At 44.9% G+C, this 18,187-nt stretch overlaps 1 long non-coding RNA gene across 1 annotated transcript in view; it reads left to right on the top strand.

The window, feature by feature from the left end:
* The window catches only part of LOC138642344 (uncharacterized), a 114,162-nt gene that overhangs the window by 5,957 nt on the left and 90,018 nt on the right, over positions 1–18,187 (top strand). The window contains exon 2 of the long non-coding RNA XR_011314027.1: positions 10,661–10,778. This is a non-coding gene — a long non-coding RNA (uncharacterized lncRNA). The remainder of the gene's footprint in view (positions 1–10,660; positions 10,779–18,187) is intronic.

Raw genomic sequence — 18,187 nt, 5'->3', positions numbered from 1 at the left:
TAGATTTTACCTATGCCTATGGTAGATTTTACCTATGCCTATGGTAGATTTCACCTATGCCTATGGTAGATTTTACCTATGCCTATGTTAGATTTCACCTATGCCTATGGTAGATTTCACCTATGCCTATGGTAGATTTCACCTATGCCTATGGTAGATTTCACCTATGGCTATGGTAGATTTCACCTATGCCTATGGTAGATTTCACCTATGCCTATGGTAGATTTCACCTATGGCTATGGTAGATTTTACCTATGGCTATGGTAGATTTTACCTATGCCTATGGTAGATTTCACCTATGGGTATGGTAGATTTCACCTATGGCTATGGTAGATTTCACCTATGGCTATGGTAGATTTCACCTATGGCTATGGTATATTTCACCTATGGCTATGGTAGATTTCACCTATGCCTATGGTAGATTTTACCTATGGCTATGGTAGATTTCACCTATGGCTATGGTAGATTTCACCTATGCCTATGGTAGATTTCACCTATGCCTATGGTAGATTTCACCTATGCCTATGGTAGATTTCACCTATGGCTATGGTAGATTTCACCTATGCCTATGGTAGATTTCACCTATGCCTATGGTAGATTTCACTTATGCCTATGGTAGATTTTACCTATGGCTATGGTAGATTTCACCTATGGCTATGGTAGATTTCACCTATGCCTATGGTAGATTTCACCTATGCCTATGGTAGATTTCACCTATGCCTATGGTAGATTTCACCTATGGCTATGGTAGATTTCACCTATGCCTATGGTAGATTTTACCTATGGCTATGGTAGATTTCACCTATGCCTATGGTAGATTTTACCTATGGCTATGGTAGATTTTTCCTATGGCTATGGTAGATTTTTGTACCTATGCCTATGATAGATTTTACCTATGCCTATGGTAGATTTTACCTATGGCTATGGTAGATTTTACCTATGGCTATGGTAGATTTTTGTACCTATGCCTATGGTAGATTTTACCTATGGCTATGGTAGATTTTACCTATGGCTATGGTAGATTTTACCTATGCCTATGGTAGATTTTACCTATGGCTATGGTAGATTTTTGTACCTATGCCTATGGTAGATTTTTGTACCTATGGCTATGGTAGATTTTACCTATGCCTATGGTAGATTTTACCTATGCCTATGGTAGATTTTACCTTTGCCTATGGTAGATTTTTGTACCTATGCCTATGGTAGATTTTTGTACCTATGCCTATGGTAGATTTTTGTACCTATGCCTATGGTAGATTTTTGTACCTATGCCTATGGTAGATTTTTGTACCTATGCCTATGGTAGATTTTAGCTATGGCTATGGTAGATTTCAGCTATGGCTATGGTAGATTTTACCTATGGCTATGGTAGATTTTTGTACCTATGGCTATGGTAGATTTTTGTACCTATGGCTATGGTAGATTTTTGTACCTATGCCTATGGTAGATTTTTGTACCTATGCCTATGGTAGATTTTACCTATGGCTATGGTAGATTTCAGCTATGGCTATGGTAGATTTTACCTATGGCTATGTTAGATTTTTGTACCTATGGCTATGGTAGATTTTACCTATGGCTATGGTAGATTTTTGTACCTATGGCTATGGTAGATTTTACCTATGGCTATGGTAGATTTTACCTATGGCTATGGTAGATTTTACCTATGGCTATGGTAGATTTTTGTACCTATGCCTATGGTAGATTTTACCTATGGCTATGGTAGATTTTTGTACCTATGGCTATGGTAGATTTTTGTACCTATGGCTATGGTAGATTTTTGTACCTATGGCTATGGTAGATTTTTGTACCTATGCCTATGGTAGTTTTTTGTACCTATGGCTATGGTAGATTTTACCTATGCCTATGGTAGATTTTACCTATGCCTATGGTAGATTTTGCCTATGCCTATGGTAGATTTTACCTATGCCTATGATAGATTTTACCTATGGCTATGGTAGATTTCACCTATGGCTATGGTAGATTTTACCTATGGCTATGGTAGATTTTACCTATGGCTATGGTAGATTTTTGTACCTATGGCTATGGTAGATTTTTGTACCTATGGCTATGGTAGATTTTTGTACCTATGGCTATGGTAGATTTTACCTATGGCTATGGTAGATTTTACCTATGGCTATGGTAGATTTTTGTACCTATGGCAGATTTTTGTACCTATGGCTATGGTAGATTTTTGTACCTATGGCTATGGTAGATTTTTGTACCTATGGCTATGGTAGATTTTTGTACCTATGGCTATGGTAGATTTTTGTACCTATGTTTATGGTAGATTTTTGTACCTATGACTATGGTAGATTTTACCTATGCCTATGGTAGATTTTACCTATGGCTATGGTAGATTTTTGTACCTATGGCTATGGTAGATTTTTGTACCTAAGGCTATGGTAGATTTTTTAGTCATATTTGCATTAGATTTTTTTAGTCATATTTGCCTATGTATACCTATGCCTATGGTAGATTTTTTAGTCATATTTGTCTGTACCTATGCCCATGGTAGATTTTTTTACAGTTACAACTCCCTTCTCTGTGTTCCTGAACTGAGAGAGGGAGGGGGATGTTTTGAGAGTGAGATAAGGCTAGAAGCTAATGTTAATATTGTCTACCTTGAGATAGTTTAGAAACCCTCCTCTCACACATCCAGTACGCTAGCAACCACAGAATGCAGAGTAAGTGGACATGCTAGCTGGGGCATATCTTACTGAAGTCAAGCTGCAACACCAGGCTCTCCCATCATCACTTTAGTAAGTATTACGAATAACAGTTTTAACCCCTTTCTGACATATGACGTACTATCCTGTCGAGGTGTGGTGGGCCCGTATGACCACCGACGGGACAGTACGTCCTATGCGATCGGCCGCGCTCACGGGGGGGGGGGGCACGGCCGGGTGTCAGCTGACTATCGCAGCTGACATCCGGCACTATGTACCAGGAGTGGTCACGGACCGCCCCCGGCACATTAACCCCCGGCACACCGCAATTAAACATGATAGGGAAGCATCGCGCAGGCAGGGGGCTCCCTGCAGCCTTCCCTGAGACCCTCGGAGAAATGCGATGTGATCGCGTTGCTGCGAGGGTCTCTTACCTCCTCCTCCTCCTTGCAGGCCTGGATCCAAGATGGCCGCGGCATCCGGGTCCTGCAGGGAGGTGGCTTCACTGCGCCTGCTCAGAGCAGGCGCCGGGAAGCCAGGAGAAGTGCACATCAGATTCCTGATCTGACTGTTGTGAATTCTATGGTCAAGCTCCCTCCTGTGGTCATGAGTGGTACTTCGGCTGGTTCTGTCCATGAGCTTCCTCTGGTGGATGTGAGTGGGGCTGCGGCTTCTGAGTTTCCTTCCTCAGGTGACGAGGTTAAGTCGTTAGGTGCTGCTCTATTTAACTCCACCTAGTTCTTTGTTCCTGGCCTCCAGTCAATGTTCCAGTATTGGTCTTGCTCTCTCCTGGATCGTTCTTGTGACCTGTCTTCCCTGCATAAGCTAAGTTCTGCTTGTGTTACTTTTGTTTGCTACTTTTTCTGTCCAGCTTGCTATATTGGTTTGTCTTGCTTGCTGGAAGCTCTGGGACGCAGAGGGAGCACCTCCGTACAGTTAGTCGGTGCGGAGGGTCTTTTTGCGCCCTCTGCGTGGTTGTTCGTAGGTTTTTGTGCTGACCGCAAAGCTATCTTTCCTATCCTCGGTCTATTCAGTAAGTCGGGCCTCACTTTGCTAAAATCTATTTCATCTCTGTGTTTGTCTTTTCATCTTAACTCACAGTCATATGTGGGGGCTGCCTTTTCCTTTGGGGTATTTCTCTGAGGCAAGGTAGGCTTATTTTCTATCTTCAGGCTAGCTAGTTTCTCAGGCCGTGCCGAGTTGCATAGGGAGCGTTAGGCGCAATCCACGGCTGCCTTTAGTGTGGTTGGAGAGGATTAGGGATTGCGGTCAACAGAGTTCCCACGTCTCAGAGCTCGTTCTTGTTTTTTGGGTTATTTCCAGGTCACTGTGCGCTGACCTCTATGTCCATTGTGGTACTGAATTACCTTTCATAACAGTACTGGAGGCCAAAAGTACTAATGATTCCCAATAGAGGGAAAAAAGAAGTTCTGAGACCATTTTTTTTTTCTTTGCACTGTGTTTTGCCTTTTTTTTCCCCTAGACATTTGGGTGGTTCAGGACACAGGTGTAGCAATGGACATTAAAGGTCTGTCTTCATGTGTGGATCAGCTCACGGCAAGAGTACAAAGTATTCAAGACTTTGTGGTTCAGAATTCTATGTTAGAACCGAGAATTCCTATTCCTGATTTGTTTTTTGGAGATAGAACTAAATTTCTGAGTTTCAAAAATAATTGTAAACTATTTCTGGCTTTGAAACCTCGCTCCTCTGGTGACCCAGTTCAACAAGTTAGGATCGTTATTTCTTTTTTGCGTGGCGACCCTCAGGACTGGGCATTTTCTCTTGCGTCAGGAGATCCTGCATTAAGTAATATCGATGCATTTTTCCTGGCGCTCGGATTGCTGTACGATGAGCCTAATTCTGTGGATCAGGCAGAGAAGAATTTGCTGGCTCTGTGTCAGGGTCAGGATGAAATAGAGGTATATTGTCAGAAATTTAGAAAGTGGTCCGTACTCACTCAGTGGAATGAAGGTGCGCTCGCAGCTATTTTCAGAAAAGGTATCTCTGAAGCCCTTAAGGATGTCATGGTGGGATTTCCTATGCCTGCTGGTCTGAATGAGTCTATGTCTTTGGCCATTCAGATCTGTCGACGCTTGCGCAAGCGTAAATCTGTGCACCATTTGGCGGTATTACCTGAGCTTAAACCTGAGCCTATGCAGTGCGATAGGACTTTGACCAGAGTTGAACGGAAAGAACACAGACGTCTGAATGGGCTGTGTTTCTACTGTGGTGATTCCACTCATGCTATCTCTGATTGTCCTAAGCGGTTCGCTAGGTCTGCCACCATTGGTACGGTACAGTCAAAATTTCTTCTGTCTGTTACCTTGATCTGCTCTTTGTCATCGTATTCTGTCATGGCATTTGTGGACTCAGGCGCTGCTCTGAATTTGATGGACTTGGAGTATGCTAGGCGTTGTGGGTTTTTCTTGGAGCCCTTGCAGTGTCCTATTCCATTGAGAGGAATTGATGCTACGCCTTTGGCCAAGAATAAGCCTCAGTACTGGACCCAGCTGACCATGTGCATGGCTCCTGCACATCAGGAGGTTATTCGCTTTCTGGTGTTGCATAATCTGCATGATGTGGTCGTGTTGGGGTTGATATGGCTACAAGTCCATAATCCAGTATTAGATTGGAAATCCATGTCTGTGTCCAGCTGGGGTTGTCAGGGGGTACATGGTGATGTCCCATTTCTGACTATTTCGTCATCCACCCCTTCTGAGGTTCCTGAGTTCTTGTCTGATTACTGGGATTTATTTGATGAGCCCAAGTCCGATACCCTACCTCCGCATGGGGATTGTGATTGTGCTATCGATTTGATTCCTGGTAGTAAATTCCCAAAAGGTCGACTGTTTAATTTATCTGTGCCTGAGCACGCCGCTATGCGGAGTTATGTGAAGGAGTCTTTGGAGAAGGGGCATATTCGCCCGTCATCGTCGCCATTAGGAGCAGGGTTCTTTTTTGTAGCCAAGAAGGATGGTTCACTGAGACCTTGTATAGATTACCGCCTTCTAAATAAGATCACGGTTAAATTTCAGTACCCCTTGCCATTGTTATCTGATTTGTTTGCTCGGATTAAGGGGGCTAGTTGGTTCACCAAGATAGATCTTCGTGGTGCGTATAATCTTGTGCGTATTAAGCGAGGCGATGAGTGGATAACTGCATTTAATACGCCCGAGGGCCATTTTGAGTATCTAGTAATGCCATTCGGACTTGCCAATGCTCCATCAGTGTTTCAGTCCTTTATGCATGACATCTTCCGAGAGTACCTTGATAAATTCCTGATTGTGTACTTAGATGACATTTTGATCTTCTCGGATGATTGGGAGTCTCATGTGAAGCAGGTCAGAACGGTGTTTCAGGTCCTGCGTGCTAATTCTTTGTTTGTGAAGGGATCAAAGTGTCTCTTTGGTGGTCAGAAGGTTTCATTTTTGGGGTTCATCTTTTCCCCTTCTACTATCGAGATGGACCCTGTTAAGGTCCAAGCCATCCATAATTGGACTCAGCCGACATCTCTGAAAAGTCTGCAAAAGTTCCTGGGCTTTGCTAATTTTTATCGTCGCTTCATCTGCAATTTTTCTAGTATTGCTAAACCATTGACCGATTTGACCAAGAAAGGTGCTGATTTGGTCAATTGGTCTTCTGCTGCGGTGGAAGCTTTTCAAGAGTTGAAGCGTCGTTTTTCTTCTGCCCCTGTGTTGTGTCAACCAGATGTTTCGCTTCTGTTCCAGGTCGAGGTTGATGCTTCTGAGATTGGAGCAGGGGCTGTTTTGTCGCAGAGAAGTTCTGATTGCTCGGTGATGAAACCATGCACCTTCTTTTCCAGGAAGTTTTCGCCTGCTGAGAGAAATTATGATGTGGGCAATCGAGAGTTGCTGGCCATGAAGTGGGCATTCGAGGAGTGGCGTCATTGGCTTGAAGGAGCTAAGCATCGCGTGGTGGTCTTGACTGATCATAAGAACTTGACTTATCTCGAGTCCGCCAAGCGGTTGAATCCTAGACAAGCTCGTTGGTCGTTGTTTTTTGCCCGTTTTGACTTTGTGATTTCATACCTTCCGGGCTCTAAAAATGTGAAGGTGGATGCTCTGTCTAGGAGTTTTGTGCCCGACTCTCCGGGTGTATCTGAACCGGCGGGTATCCTCAAAGAGGGAGTAATTGTGTCTGCCATCTCCCCTGACTTGCGGCGGGTGCTGCAAAAATTTCAGGCTAATAAACCTGATCGTTGCCCAGCGGAGAAACTGTTTGTCCCTGATAGGTGGACGAATAAAGTTATCTCTGAGGTTCATTGTTCGGTGTTGGCTGGTCATCCTGGAATCTTTGGTACCAGAGAGTTAGTGGCTAGATCCTTTTGGTGGCCATCTCTGTCGCGGGATGTGCGTACTTTTGTGCAGTCCTGTGGGATTTGTGCTCGGGCTAAGCCCTGCTGTTCTCGTGCCAGTGGGTTGCTTTTGCCCTTGCCGGTCCCGAAGAGGCCTTGGACACATATCTCTATGGATTTTATTTCAGATCTTCCCGTCTCTCAAAAGATGTCAGTCATTTGGGTGGTCTGTGATCGCTTCTCTAAGATGGTCCATTTGGTACCCTTGTCTAAATTGCCTTCCTCCTCTGATTTGGTGCCATTGGTTTTTCCTGCATGTGGTTCGTTTGCATGGCATTCCGGAGAATATAGTTTCTGACAGAGGTTCCCAGTTTGTTTCGAGGTTTTGGCGAGCCTTTTGTGGTAGGATGGGTATTGACTTGTCTTTTTCCTCGGCTTTCCATCCTCAGACTAATGGCCAGACCGAACGAACCAATCAGACCTTGGAAACATATCTGAGATGCTTTGTTTCTGCTGATCAGGATGACTGGGTGTCCTTTTTGCCTTTGGCTGAGTTCGCCCTTAACCCCTTCATGACCGGGGGATTTTTCGTTTTTCCGTGTTCGTTTTTCGCTCCCCTCCTTCCCAGAGCCATAACTTTTTTATTTTTCCGTCAATTTGGCCATGTGAGGGCTTATTTTTTGTGGGACGAGTTGTACTTTTGAACGACATCATTGGTTTTAGCATGTCGTGTACTAGAAAACGGGAAAAAAAATTCCAAGTGCGGTGAAATTGCAAAAAAAGTGCAATCCCACATTGGTTTTTTGTTTGGCTTTTTTGCTAGGTTCACTAAATGCTAAAAATGACCTGCCATTATGATTCTCCAGGTCATTACGAGTTCATAGACACCAAACATGACTAGGTTATTTTTTATCTAAGTGGTGAAAAAAAATTCCAAACTTTGCTAAAAAAAAAAAAATTGCGCCATTTTCCGATACTCGTAGCGTCTCCATTTTTCGTGATCTGGGGTCGGTTGAGGGCTTATTTTTTGCGTGCCGAGATGACGTTTTTAATGATAGCATTTCGGTGCAGATACGTTCTTTTGATCGCCCGTTATTGCATTTTAATGCAATGTCGCGGCGACCAAAAAAACGTAATTCTGGCGTTTCGAGTTTTTTTCCCGCTACGCTGTTTAGCGATCAGGTTAATACTTTTTTTTATTTGATAGATCGGGCAATTCTGAGCGCGGCGATACCAAATATGCGTAGATTTGATTTTTTTTATTGATTTATTTTGATTGGGGCGAAAGGGGGGTGATTTAAACTTTTATGTTTTTTTTATTTTTTTCACATTTTTTTAAACTTTTTTTTTTAACTTTTGCCATGCTTCAATAGCCTCCATGGGAGGCTAGAAGCAGGCACAGCACGATCGGCTCTGCTACATAGCAGCGATCTGCTGACGCAGAGGGTGTACCTCCGTGCCGTTAGTTCGGTACGGAGGGTCTTTTTGCCCCCTTTGTGTGGTTTTTGTAGGGTTTTGTGTTGACCGCAAAGTTACCTTTCCTATCCTCACTCTGTTCAGAAAGTTGGGCCTCACTTTGCTAAATCTATTTCATCTCTACGTTTGTCTTTTCATCTTAACTCACAGTCATTATATGTGGGGGCTGCCTTTTCCTTTGGGGTATTTCTCTGAGGCAAGGTACGCTTATTTTCTATCTTCAGGCTAGCTAGTTTCTCAGGCCGTGCCGAGTTGCATAGGGAGCGTTAGGCGCAATCCACGGCTGCCTTTAGTGTGGTTGGAGAGGATTAGGGATTGCGGTCAACAGAGTTCCCACGTCTCAGAGCTCGTTCTTGTTTTTTGGGTTATTTCCAGGTCACTGTATGTGCGCTGACCTCTATGTCCATTGTGGTACTGAATTACCTTTCATAACAGTTATATATTCACCATAATTGCTCTAACAATTAAACACTCATACCTCCCTACCGGGAGGGAAAGTACCCACTAGCAATATATTTCTCACATGTAGTGTGACCAGATAAGTGAATTGATACACACTATGGTACTAGATAAAAGATAACAATTTTATTAAAGTCAGAATATAAAAAACATGTAAGTACAAAACTACAATTCAAAAAAGGTGCAAAGAATCCACAAAAAGAGGGACACAACCGTCATAGGCAAATTCAAAACCCAAAACTGCATATACACCCTTGAGAAATGACCATCTGCAAACCCAATCTAGATGGTTAGAAAAAACCCTGAATAGGGAACTAAGGAAGTCCCACTATAAAGAGTATATTGGTGATTCCAGCAAAAAGTGACCTAAACAATATATAGTATACTCCTATGCACAAGTGGCAATGGTGGGATTGACAGGTTGCAGATGCAGGTTCACACAAATTACCTTATGGTGTATGCAAGGTGAATGCCCCGACGTCCCTCTGCCCCGACGCGCGTTTCGCGTTCGCTTCTTCTGGAGGCGTGTCAGGGCAGGGGGCTAACCGGTATATATATGGAATAGTGCGCCGTTTATTGGTTACTATCAACAGCAAGCCGCCGAACAGCTGGGGAAGGCCGGATGTATCTATATCACGCACGCGCCCGCCCCTGTACGGAAACAGGAAATTAGGTGCCGGGATGTCCTATAAGGGATGGTGTACGGATTTCCTCCATCCCTGGGTGTGCATTGCGCATGCGTGAAAACTATCCGTATTGTGTGGCATACAACCACCACCAAATGTGTCAGTATATGGCGCATGCACTAAGTCTCCGCATAAAATGTCCAGAGACCGGAGATACTAAGGGGGTGTCCGGACTTACTGTGTGTACGTATATGGCGCATGCGCTAAAGTCTCCCCACAAAATGTACGGAAACCGGAACTGCAGGAGGGGATGTACGGACTAAGTATGTCCTAGGAGTAGCGGCGCATGGTCAGGTGACAGGTTTCCGAAAGAAAGGGGGGAGCTAGACCGCGGCAGCGGGGCCGGCAACACCAGGTGGCACATAGTGCCACTCGGCATCACCTAACCCCATGATTGCCACCATCCAACTACCCCTCGGGCCTGCAACGAGACCATGCGCTCCCCCCACTGACACAGGGACACTAATGTGTAAAAAGTAAGAAAATGTGAAGGTAGAACAGTATGTCTAGAGACATGATCGGTATTTACAATAACAGTGTAATATACTATAATATAATATCTGAAAAAGTGATAAAAATACATAAAAGAATAAACACTATTCTGCAAGTTTCTAAAAGTAATATACGGTAAATTTAGTGGCGCTCATAAAGCCAACTGTGCCTACCAGCATATGTGATATTGTGTGACCATATGGAATACAATAATCCTGTGACATATCCCCCCCTAAAGCAACCATAGGTTGTAAGTCTAAATAAAATGTTAACTATTGACACAAAGTGTACTAAAAGAGATGTGTGGTCTATAGGGTCCCTCTGTCAGGAGTAACGAACATGACCAAGGAGCCTGACATGGCCAAAGACACAGAAATCCCCCAGATCCCACAACACAGAGTACGGACAAGTCCCCAGATACATTAAAAAGGGATACACGTTCTAGGTTAAATGATACATTAACATGATAAAACTTCCCTGTAGCCATATATAGTGCTATATGTCCATACTGGCTCAAATAAAGACCTTATGTTGTAAAATATGACAAAAGTTCTCTTGTCCTTAGATCTTCAGGAGGCATTCCTCAACAGGAAACAGTATCTTAAGTGTGATGTCTTCATACGAAATCCTCCTATCTCTCCCCCAGACTGAGAGCGGCGGCCGTCAACAGCGAATGTATACAGGTGAGCTGTAGTTAAACATAAAAACATATAAACTAAAAAATAAATTAAAAACCAACAAACAACAATCTTAAAAAACCCCTGGTGAGATGAACAAACCAATTGCTAGTAGTTATCATCTCAAAGACAAAACCCCCTACCCTCCTACTTCCTGTAATTACAAAAACGCACCGAAGCCAAAGCTCTCGTTAAGGCCCTGAGGTACCAATGTGCCTAATCTATAGATCCACTGGCACTCCTTTTTAGCCAGTCTTTTGCCCATATCTCCACCCCTGGGGCCTAAATCCAGCATATCAATGCCCGTGACCATAAGGAGATACACTTTCATAACAGTGTAGTGATGGACATTAAAGGTCTGTCTTCTTGTGTGGATCATCTCACTGCAAGAGTACAAAATATTCAAGACTTTGTGGTTCAGAATTCTATGTTAGAACCTACAATTCCTATTCCTGATTTGTTTTCTGTAGATAGAGCTAAGTTTCTGAGTTTTAAAAATAATTGTAAACTATTTCTGGCTTTGAAACCCCGCTCCTCTGGTGACCCAGTTCAACAAGTTAAGATCATTATTTCTTTATTACGTGGCGATCCTCAAGACTGGGCATTTTCCTTTGCGCCAGGAGATTCTGCATTATGTGATATTGATGCGTTTTTTCTGGCGCTCGGATTGCTTTATGATGAACCTAATTCAGTGGATCAGGCAGAGAAAAATTTGCTGGCTCTGTGTCAGGGTCAGGATGAGGTAGAGATATATTGTCAGAAGTTTAGGAAGTGGTCTGTGCTCACTCAATGGAATGAATGTGCGCTGGCAGCAATTTTCAGAAAGGGTCTCTCTGAAGCCCTTAAGGATGTCATGGTGGGATTTCCTATGCCTGCTGGTCTGAATGAGTCTATGTCTTTGGCCATTCAGATCGATCAACGCTTACGTGAGCGTAAAACTGTGCACCATTTGGCGGTATTATCTGAGCATAAACCTGAGCCTATGCAATGTGATAGGACTTTGACCAGAGCTGAACGGCAAGAACACAGACGTCGGAATGGGCTGTGTTTTTACTGTGGTGATTCCACTCATGCTATCTCTGATTGTCCTAAGCGCACTAAGCGGTTCGCTAGGTCTGCCACCATTGGTACGGTACAGTCGAAATTTCTTTTGTCCGTTACTTTGATCTGCTCTTTGTCATCCTATTCTGTCATGGCATTTGTGGATTCAGGCGCTGCCCTGAATTTGATGGACTTGGAGTTTGCCAGACACTGTGGGTTTTTCTTGGAGCCCTTGCAGTATCCTATTCCATTGAGAGGAATTGATGCTACGCCTTTGGCCAAGAATAAGCCTCAATACTGGACCCAACTGACCATGTGCATGGCTCCTGCGCATCAGGAGGATATTCGCTTTTTGGTGTTGCATAATCTGCATGATGTGGTAGTGTTGGGGTTACCATGGCTACAAGTCCATAACCCAGTATTAGATTGGAAATCCATGTCTGTGTCCAGCTGGGGTTGTCAGGGGGTACATGGTGATGTTCCATTTCTGTCTATTTCATCATCCACCCCTTCTGAGGTCCCAGAGTTCTTGTCGGATTACCGGGATGTATTTGATGAGCCCAAGTCCAGTGCCCTACCTCCGCATAGGGATTGCGATTGTGCTATCGATTTGATTCCTGGTAGTAAGTTTCCTAAAGGTCGACTGTTTAATTTGTCTGTGCCTGAGCACGCCGCTATGCGGAGTTACGAAAAGGAATCCTTGGAGAAGGGTCATATTCGCCCGTCGTCGCCATTGGGAGCAGGGTTCTTTTTTGTGGCCAAGAAGGATGGTTCGTTAAGACCTTGTATTGATTACCGCCTTCTAAATAAAATCACAGTCAAATTTCAGTACCCCTTGCCGCTGCTGTCTGATTTGTTTGCTCGGATTAAGGGGGCTAGTTGGTTCACCAAGATAGATCTTCGTGGTGTGTATAATCTTGTGCGTATTAAACAGGGCGATGAATGGAAAACAGCATTTAATACGCCCGAGGGCCATTTTGAGTACCTGGTTATGCCATTCGGGCTTTCCAATGCTCCATCAGTATTTCAGTCCTTTATGCATGACATCTTCCGAGAGTACCTGGATAAATTCCTGATTGTATACTTGGATGATATTTTGGTCTTCTCGGATGATTGGGAGTCTCACGTGAAGCAGGTTAGAATGGTGTTCCAGGTCCTGCGTGCGAATTCTTTGTTTGTGAATGGGTCAAAGTGTCTCTTTGGTGTTCAGAAGGTTTCATTTTTGGGTTTCATTTTTTTCCCCTTCTACTATCGAGATGGACCCTGTTAAAGTTCAGGCCATTTATGATTGGACTCAGCCGACATCTCTGAAGAGTCTGCAAAAGTTCCTGGGCTTTGCTAATTTTTATCGTCGCTTCATCAATAATTTTTCTAGTATTGCTAAACCATTGACTGATTTAACCAAGAAAGGTGCTGATGTGGTCAATTGGTCTTTTGCTGCTGTGGAAGCTTTTCAGGAGTTGAAGCGTCGTTTTTCTTCTGCCCCTGTGTTGTGCCAGCCAGATGTTTCGCTCCCGTTCCAGGTCGAGGTTGATGCTTCTGAGATTGGAGCAGGGGCTGTTTTGTCGCAAAGAAGTTCTGATGGCTCGGTGATGAAACCATGTGACTTCTTTTCCAGGAAGTTTTCGCCTGCTGAGCGTAATTATGATGTTGGCAATCGAGAGTTGCTGGCTATGAAGTGGGCATTCGAGGAGTGGCGTCATTGGCTTGAAGGAGCTAAGCATCGCGTGGTGGTCTTGACTGATCACAAGAACTTGACTTATCTCGAGTCTGCCAAACGGTTGAATCCTAGACAGGCTCGTTGGTCGCTGTTTTTCTCCCGTTTTTACTTTGTGGTTTCGTACCTTCCGGGCTCTAAGAATGTGAAGGCGGATGCCCTGTCTAGGAGTTTTGTGCCCGACTCTCCGGGTTTGCCTGAGCCGGCAGGTATTCTCAAAGAGGGGGTAATTTTGTCTGCCATCTCCCCTGATTTGCGGCGGGTGCTGCAAAAATTTCAGGCTAATAGACCTGACCGTTGCCCAGCGGAGAAACTGTTTGTCCCTGATAAATGGACGAGTAGAAATGACAGAAAAAAGACTCGCACATCCAAACTAGTGTGAATAGGTGCATACCAGGAGCAGCTACCTCCATACATAAATATACAAAAAAGGTTGCACTCTATCGTGCAAAAGCATGTCTAATATGAAATATATGAATTATGAATAGCAAAATGGCTTTTGAACATTAGGAAAATATTTAAGAGACGCTTTGCACAGAATTTGATATAATCAAATAGTGTGAGCCCATCAACCAATCGTCAAGGTGGTCTCATAAAACTGATGGGTCCCTGATCTCCCTGTCCAAATGTGAATACTTACCGAAGGCCAATGTCTGTATGCCTGGGTGAATGTGGATACCTCTGTTCAGCAAAGCCTACATATGGGTTGACCGGGACCAAGTGTGATGAGATGCAATTAAAAACCACATGGTGATGGGAGGAGTGCGCAGTCAGTCAGCTAACATAGAAATGACAGAAAAAAGGCTCGCACATCCAAACTAGTGTGAATAGGTGCATACCAGGAGCAGCTACCTCCATACATAAATATACAAAAAAGGTTGCACTCTATCGTGCAAAAGCATGTCTAATATGAAATATATGAATTATGAATAGCAAAATGGCTTTTGAACATTAGGAAAATATTTAAGAGACGCTTTGCACAGAATTTGATATAATCAAATAGTGTGAGCCCATCAACCAATCGTCAAGGTGGTCTCATAAAACTGATGGGTCCCTGATCTCCCTGTCCAAATGTGAACACTTACCGAAGGCCAATGTCTGTATGCCTGGGTGAATGTGGATACCTCTGTTCAGCAAAGCCTACATATGGGTTGACCGGGACCAAGTGTGATGAGATACAATTAAAAACCACATGGTGATGGGAGGAGTGCGCAGTCAGTCAGCTAACATAGAAATGACAGAAAAAAGACTCGCACATCCAAACTAGTGTGAATAGGTGCATACCAGGAGCAGCTACCTCCATACATAAATATACAAAAAAGGTTGCACTCTATCGTGCAAAAGCATGTCTAATATGAAATATATGAATTATGAATAGCAAAATGGCTTTTGAACATTAGGAAAATATTTAAGAGACGCTTTGCACAGAATTTGATATAATCAAATAGTGTGAGCCCATCAACCAATCGTCAAGGTGGTCTCATAAAACTGATGGGTCCCTGATCTCCCTGTCCAAATGTGAATACTTACCGAAGGCCAATGTCTGTATGCCTGGGTGAATGTGGATACCTCTGTTCAGCAAAGCCTACATATGGGTTGACCGGGACCAAGTGTGATGAGATGCAATTAAAAACCACATGGTGATGGGAGGAGTGCGCAGTCAGTCAGCTAACATAGAAATGACAGAAAAAAGACTCGCACATCCAAATTAGTGTGAATAGGTGCATACCAGGAGCAGCTACCTCCATACATAAATATACAAAAAAGGTTGCACTCTATCGTGCAAAAGCATGTCTAATATGAAATATATGAATTATGAATAGCAAAATGGCTTTTGAACATTAGGAAAATATTTAAGAGACGCTTTGCACAGAATTTGATATAATCAAATAGTGTGAGCCCATCAACCAATCGTCAAGGTGGTCTCAGGTTGATGCTTCTGAGATTGGAGCAGGGGCTGTTTTGTCGCAAAGAAGTTCTGATGGCTCGGTGATGAAACCATGTGACTTCTTTTCCAGGAAGTTTTCGCCTGCTGAGCGTAATTATGATGTTGGCAATCGAGAGTTGCTGGCTATGAAGTGGGCATTCGAGGAGTGGCGTCATTGGCTTGAAGGAGCTAAGCATCGCGTGGTGGTCTTGACTGATCACAAGAACTTGACTTATCTCGAGTCTGCCAAACGGTTGAATCCTAGACAGGCTCGTTGGTCGCTGTTTTTCTCCCGTTTTTACTTTGTGGTTTCGTACCTTCCGGGCTCTAAGAATGTGAAGGCGGATGCCCTGTCTAGGAGTTTTGTGCCCGACTCTCCGGGTTTGCCTGAGCCAGCAGGTATTCTCAAAGAGGGGGTAATTTTGTCTGCCATCTCCCCTGATTTGCGGCGGGTGCTGCAAAAATTTCAGGCTAATAGACCTGACCGTTGCCCAGCGGAGAAACTGTTTGTCCCTGATAAATGGACGAGTAGAGTTATCTCTGAGGTTCATTGTTCGGTGTTGGCTGGTCATCCTGGAATCTTTGGTACCAGAGATTTGGTGGCTAGATCCTTTTGGTGACCGTCTCTGTCGCGGGATGTGCGTTCGTTTGTGCAGTCCTGTGGGATTTGTGCTCGGGCTAAGCCCTGCTGTTCTCGTGCCAGTGGGTTGCTTTTGCCCTTGCCGGTCCCGAAGAGGCCCTGGACACATATCTCTATGGATTTTATTTCGGATCTCCCCGTCTCTCAAAAGATGTCGGTCATTTGGGTGGTTTGTGATCGCTTCTCTAAGATGGTCCATTTGGTACCCTTGTCTAAATTGCCTTCCTCCTCTGATTTGGTGCCATTGTTTTTCCAGCATGTGGTTCGTTTACATGGCATTCCGGAGAACATCGTTTCTGACAGAGGTTCCCAGTTTGTTTCGAGGTTTTGGCGAGCCTTTTGTGCTAGGATGGGCATTGATTTGTCTTTTTCCTCGGCTTTCCATCCTCAGACAAATGGCCAAACTGAACGAACCAATCAGACCTTGGAAACATATCTGAGATGTTTTGTTTCTGCTGATCAAGATGATTGGGTGTCCTTTTTGCCTTTGGCTGAGTTCGCCCTTAATAATCGGGCCAGCTCGGCTACTTTGATTTCGCCGTTTTTCTGCAATTCTGGTTTCCATCCTCGTTTCTCTTCAGGGCAGGTTGAGTCTTCGGACTGTCCTGGTGTGGATACTGTGGTGGATAGGTTGCAGCAGATTTGGACTCATGTAGTGGACAATTTGACATTGTCCCAGGAGAAGGCTCAACGTTTCGCTAACCGCAGGCGCTGTGTGGGTCCCCGACTTCGTGTTGGGGATTTGGTTTGGTTGTCGTCTCGTTATATTCCTATGAAAGTTTCCTCTCCTAAGTTTAAGCCTCGTTTCATTGGTCCGTATAGGATTTCTGAGGTTCTTATTCCTGTGTCTTTTCGTTTGACCCTTCCAGCTTCTTTTACTCGGACTCCCATGACAGCACGACAGACAGAGAGAGGAACAGGAAACCTACAGATACAAAAGGGCGGTACCTCTCCCTTGCCTCAGTTGGTTTCCTGTTCCTGAGGGGACGGGTGCCTACAGACGAAGGAGCCCAGGCCGGCCGATTACGGTAGCGGGGGGGTCTCCTACCTCGGCCGGTGCGGAGATCCCTGGAGACACCACGGTGGTCCTTGCTGGATTGCACGTCGGTGGTGTTCGCAGCAGGGAGCGGAGTCCGGAGGATTTCCTGCATCCATCAGCGTCGGCGCAGGTAAGTATTCCCATTGGTGGTGCAGCGGTGCGGCATGGCTGCGGGTGCCGGGCTCCGATGTGTGGGCGAGCTCCGGAGCGCTGCCGATCCGTCCCCGGCGTCCTGCACCGCTCTCAGCGTGTGCTGGAGCGTTTCCGGGTGCGGTGACGTGGGGGGGCGGAGTCTGGTAGCCGCTTCCGGGTCGCCGGGCGTCTGCGCATGCGCGGGCATTCCAAGATGGCGGCGCCCATCGCATCTGAGCGCCGGTTCATCATACAGCCCTCTGCCCTCCTGACTGTGTCCAGGAACCAATAGGGATAGCGCTGGCCTATCTGCTGACCGGATCCAAGGGGGATATAAGCAGGTCACAATTTCAGAACCATGCTTTTGGTCGTAATCCGTCATGGAGAGTGGTGAGTGAGCAGCAGCAGCAGCAGCTGTCGGACGAGATGCGTCAGAAGCCCAAAAAGGATAGAGGCGACCAACCTAGTCGAAAAAGCTCATCCGAACAGGGATCCAGAGCTTCGTCTAGGAAAGAACCCCCTCGGATTCCGGTATTTGACTTGGGCGCACGGGTAAGTGATCTACGTGAAAGTTCACTCTGTGACGCGGCCCCTTATACTTTATCTTTCTAGGGGAAGAAAAGTACGGAAAAATCCAAGCATAAGGAGTGTGCCCTCTGTGGAGTCCCCTTACCCGACTCCTGTACTAAAAAGTTATGTGCCCCCTGTATACAACAGACGGTGAGGTCTACAGGAGTGGTTGGGTGGAAGTGACCTTAGGTCAGATAGTAGTTATCACCTATATTGTCCTCCCCCAGGTAGCAGAAGAGTCCGTGAGTACGGCAAATTTAAAAGAAATGATTTGGCTGGAAGTAAGGGAGTCATTACGATCCCTATCCCAAGCGGAAGGCTCGAAGCATAGGACCCCTGTGGACTCTAA

The sequence above is a fragment of the Ranitomeya imitator genome, chromosome 6, assembly GCF_032444005.1.
Source record: "Ranitomeya imitator isolate aRanImi1 chromosome 6, aRanImi1.pri, whole genome shotgun sequence".
Classification (NCBI taxonomy): domain Eukaryota; kingdom Metazoa; phylum Chordata; class Amphibia; order Anura; family Dendrobatidae; genus Ranitomeya; species Ranitomeya imitator.
The sequence above is the reverse complement of the archived record's forward strand: the minus strand, read 5'-3'. Positions and strand labels throughout refer to the sequence as shown.